We start from the raw sequence: 5,148 nt of genomic DNA, 5'->3' as shown, positions 1-5,148 counted from the left end.
GATAAAGTCTTGCTCTGTCTCGCAGGCTGGAGTGCAATGGCATAACATCGGTTCACTGCAACCTCCGCCTCTTGGATTCAAGTGATTCTCCAGCCTCAGCCTCCTGAGTAGCTGGGATTACAGGCAAGCACCACTATGCCTGGCTAATTTTGTATTTTAGTAGAGATGGGGTTTCATCGTGTTGGTCAGGCTGGTCTCGAACTCCCGACCTCAGGTGATCTGCCCACCTCAGCCTCCCAAAGTGTTGGGATTACAGGCGTGAGCCACTGCACCCAGCCTTTTTTTTTTTTTTTTTTTTTTTGAGCCAGAGTCTTGCTCTGTCGCCCAGGCTGGAGTGCAGTGGTGCGATCTCGGCTCACTGAGGAGTTGCTGCTGAATGATATCCACAAGCTGGAGCAGCTCAACCACCTGGCAGAGAAGTTCTAGCAGAAGATCTCCATCCGTGAGGCCTGGATTCATGAGAAGGAAGCCAGGCTTAAGCAGTGGGACTATGAGATGGCCACCCTATCAGACATCAAAGCCCTCATCCACAACCACGAAGCCTTCGAAAGTGACCTGGCCATACACCAGGACTTTGTGGAGCTGATTGAGGCTCTAAGAGTGGAAAAAACTCAAACAATTTTTCCTCTGCTCTCACACAACCCAGAATGCTTCTGTGACCAAATGTGTGTGGGGTTTTCCCCACCCACCGAACAAGCAATCAAATCTGCAGCAGACACCAGCTGGTTGTCCTCCAGTTCAATTCAATTCTGACGGTTATCTACCTGGAGATAGTGTCAGATCCCACAGGGTAAGGGGTCAGTCCTACAAGACTGCCTCCACTTCAGATGCTAATCACAAGCCCAATTATTTTTGCCTGTGCTTCAGACCAACTGGCTATAAACTGGGGATCCTGCTACCCCCTACTTGGGTTCCATTAATTTGCTAGAGCAGCTCACAGAACTCAGAAAAACACTTTACTTACATTGGCTTGTTTATTACACAGGATATTACAAAGGATACAGATAAAGAGATGCACAGGGCAAGGTGTGGGAAAGGGGACTTGGGGCTTCCATGCCCTCTCTGGGGATGCCACTCTTCAGGAACCTCCATGTGTTCAGCTCTCCAGAAGCTCTGTGAACCCTGTCCTTCGAGGGGTTTATGGAGGCTTCACTATATAGGCATGATTAGTTAAATCAGTGGCTATTGCTGATCAACTTAATCTTCAGCCCCTCTTCCCTTCTCAGGGGTTGGGCAGTGGGGCTGAAATTCCCAACCCTCTAATTATGCCTTGGTCTCTCTGGTGGCCAGCCTCCATCCTGAAGCTCCCTAGGGGCTGCCAGTCATCCATCCACTCATCAGCATACAAAAAGACACGGTTTCGGAAATTCTAATGATTTTCTAGTCATCGTATGCCAGGAAGCAGGATCAAAGACCAAATAGATATTTCACAATATCATAGAGGACATTGCCCAGGAACTCAACGAGCTGGATTACTGTGACTCCAATGGCGCCAACGCCCAGTGCCGGAAGATTTACGAGCAGTGGGAAACCCTGTGCTCTCTGACCCACAGTCACAGGGAAGCTCTGGAGAAATTGAAGAAGCAGCTGAAGGCCACTGATTATCTGCACCTGGAGTATGCCAAGTGGGCAGCGCCTTCTATGACTGGATGGAGAGTGCCGTGGAGGAGCTCCAGCACATGTTCATCATCTACGCTACCGAGAAGATTGATCTCAGCCCACAGCCAAAAGTTGAACCTGCCAGATACTGATAGGGAGGCTATCCTGGCCACCCACAAGGAGGCCCAGAGGATCACAGAGAGCAAACATACCAAGCTGTCAGGCAGCAACCCCTACACCACTGTCACCTCCCCCGACCCCACCTAGATCATCCACTCTCGGTGGGCAAAGGTGCAGCAGCTGGTGCCAAAGAAGGATTATGTCCTTCTGGAGGAGCAGAGCAAGCAGCAGTCCAACGAGCACCTCCACCACCAGTTCTCCAGCCAGGCCAATGTCATGGGAACCTGGATCCAAACCAAGATGGAGGAAATTGGGTACATCTCCATCAAGATGAAGGAGACCCCAGAGGACCAGCTAAACCTGAAGCAATATGAGCAAAGCATCATGGGCCACAGCTGAACCTGGATCTACTGAAGCAGAGCACCAGCTCCTCCAGGAGGTCTTCATCTTCAACAACAAACATATCAGCTACATCGTGGAACACATCCGCATGGCTGGGAGCAGCTGCTCACCACCATTGGCTGCATCATCAGTGAGGTCAAGAACCAGATCCTCACCTGCAACACCAAGGGCACTGGCCAGGAGCAGATGCAAGAGTTTCAGGTGTCCGTCAGCCACACTGACAAGAGCCATGGCAGGGTGCTGGGGCCAAAGGAGGTCAAGGCCTGCTTCATCAGCTTGGGCTACAATGTGGAGAATAGCAGCAGAGCAATGCTGAGTTCAATTGTATCATGAGTGTGGTTGATCGCAACCATAGCAGCCTTGTGGCCTCCCAAGCCTTCATCAACTTCAGGTCTTGGGAGACCACCAACGTAGACACAGCCAGGTCATTACCTCCTTCAAGGTCCTGGCAGGGGTCAAGAATTTCATCACGGCTGAGGAGTTGCAGGGAGAGGTGTCTCTGACCAGGTCAAGTACTGAATTGCCCACCTGGCACCACAACAGGTCCCCAGTGCCTGGTGCCCTTGTCTACAAATCCTTTTCTATAGCTCTATACAACAAGAGTGACTATGAGCCCTCTGGTGAGACTTAGATCAAACATACCTTCCTCATGGCCTCTGGTAGGGGCTGGGAGAGCCCTCTGTCCCCTTCCCATGATGTAGATCTCTACAGTCCCCATTCCTCTGAGTCTGTATCTTCGTGAAGCACTCTGTCAGTCCTTTTTGGGGGGTGAGTGGGGAAGGGCAGGTAGGCTCTCTTCTCTCTCTTTGTTAGTTGGCCAGGAGATTCTCTCCTACCTGCGTCCACACACACACATACAAGGTAGAGGTAAGCAAGACTCTCGAGGTTAGTGTTTCTGGTCTGGTAAATATACAAGGGGTCTTCATTCTTATTATTTGTTTATTTATTAAATTGAGAATGGGGTCTCACTATGTTGCCCAGACAGGTGAACTATCCTTTTGCCTCTGCTTTCCTGTGTGCTGGGATTACAGGCAAGAGTCACTGTGCCTGGCTAAGGGGTCTTCAAAAAGTTCATGGAACATGCATATTACAGGCCAGGTGCTGTGTCTGACATCTGTAATTCCAGCACTGTGGGAGGCTGGGGCAAGAGGATCATTTGAGCCCTGGAATTCAAGAACAGCCCAGGCAGCATAGTGAGACTTTGTCTCAAAAAAAAAAAAAAGAAAAAAGAAAAAGAGAAGGAGAGAGAGTGAGAGAAGAGACAGACAGACAGACAGACAGAAAGAAAGAAAGAAAGAAAGAAAGAGAGAGAGAGAGAAAGAGAAAGAAAGAAAGAGAGAGATAAAGAGAAAGAAAGAAAGAAAGAAAGAAAGAAAGAAAGAAAGAAAGAAAGAAAGAAAGAAAGAAAGAAAGAAAGAAAGAAAGAAAGAAAGAAAGAAAAGAAAGAAAGAGAAAGAGAGAGAGAAAGAAAGAAAAACATTATCACATACTATGAAAAACTATCCGGGATTGCACCAAAATAAACTGGTACTAACCTGTTACAACATGTCTGAACAGGATCTACTTTGAGGCACTAAAAGGATAAGACATCAGTTTGAAAACAGCCCTTATCAGAGATCGACATGAATTCTGTTAAAATTGAAGGAAGAACAAACCACATTTATGGTGAAGCTTGGGTGGAAGAATGGTGAAATCACTGATGCTTTACAAAAAGCTTGTAGGGGCAATGCCTGATATGGTTTGGATCTGTGTCTCCACCCAAATCTCATGTTGAGTTACAATCCCCAGTGTTGGAGGTGGGGCCTGGTGGGAAGTAACTGGATCATGGGAGTGGATTTCTCATTAATGGTTTAGCACCATCCCCTTGGCGCTATCTCGTGATAGTGAGTGAGTTCTGGTGAGACCTGGTCATTTAAAAGTGTGTGGCACCTTCCCGCCAACTTGCCTTTGCTTTGACTATGTGACATGCCTGCTCCCCCTTCACCTTCAACCATGATTGTAAGTTTCCTGAAGCCTCCCCTGAAGCCAAGCAGATGCCAGCATCATGCTTCCTGTACAGCCTGCAGGACCGTGAGCCAATTAAGCCTCTTTTCTTCATAAATTGCCCAGTCTCAGGTATTTCTTTATAGCAGTGTGAGAATGGATTAATACAATACCCCCAGAGAAATCAGCAGTTTACAAATGGATAGCTGTCTGTTTGCTTGTTTGTTTGTGATGGAGTCTGGCTCTCTCACGCAGGCTGGAGTGCAGTTGTGCCATCTCAGTTCACTGCAACCGCTGCCTCCCGGGTTCAAGTGATTCTCCTATCTCAGCCTCCTGTAGTCCTGTAGCGGGGACTACAGACGTGCACCACCACGCCTGGCTAGTTTTTGTATTTTCAGTAGAGATGGGGTTTCACCATGCTGGCCAGGCTGCTCTCAAACTCTTGGCCTCAAGCAATCCCTTCTCCTTCCTCCTCTTCCCTTACTCAAGATTGCCAGGAGATGAGAGGCCCTGGCTAAGCGCCCCACTTTCTGCGGCAAAGGAGTAAGCCCCGAACCCCTATACCAGCAAGTCTTGGGGTTGCTTTCTCTGAACTCACGAGTCTCAGATTTTCTAAGGGCCAAAAAAAAAAGAGAGAGAGAAAAGAAAGAAACAACAACAAAACAGCAAAAACAAAAAATTCATTTAAAAAGCCTTTGGAGGCCAGGCGAGGTGGCTCACGCCTGTAATCCCAGCACTTCGAGGGGCCGAGGTGGGTGGATCACCTGAGGTCAAGAGTTCGAGACCAGCCTGGCCAACATGGTGAAACCCGGTCTCTACTAATAGTACAAAAATTAGCCGGGTGTGGTGGCTAATTCCCCGCAACTCAGGAGGCTGAGGCAGGAGAATCGGGTGAACCCGTGAGGTGGAGGTTGCAGTGAGCAGAGATCACACCATTGCACTTCAGCCTGGGCAACAACAGTGAAACTCTGTCAAAAAAAAAAACTTTGGAAAATGAATTTTTAAACTTTCAGAAAATTACTATTTACTTTATCAACTTATAGA

General features: G+C 48.2%; 1 pseudogene; it reads left to right on the top strand.

Annotated features, from left to right (window-relative positions):
* The window catches only part of LOC108542194 (alpha-actinin-4 pseudogene), a 12,792-nt pseudogene extending 10,040 nt beyond the window's left edge, over nucleotides 1-2,752 (top strand).
* The last annotated feature ends 2,396 nt before the right edge of the window (nucleotides 2,753-5,148 follow it).

Source organism: Rhinopithecus bieti, unplaced genomic scaffold (assembly GCF_001698545.2).
Source record: "Rhinopithecus bieti isolate Rb0 unplaced genomic scaffold, ASM169854v2 scaffold_22548, whole genome shotgun sequence".
NCBI lineage: Eukaryota > Metazoa > Chordata > Mammalia > Primates > Cercopithecidae > Rhinopithecus > Rhinopithecus bieti.
Note: the sequence above shows the minus strand (reverse complement) of the source record. Positions and strands in the feature narration are given on the sequence as shown.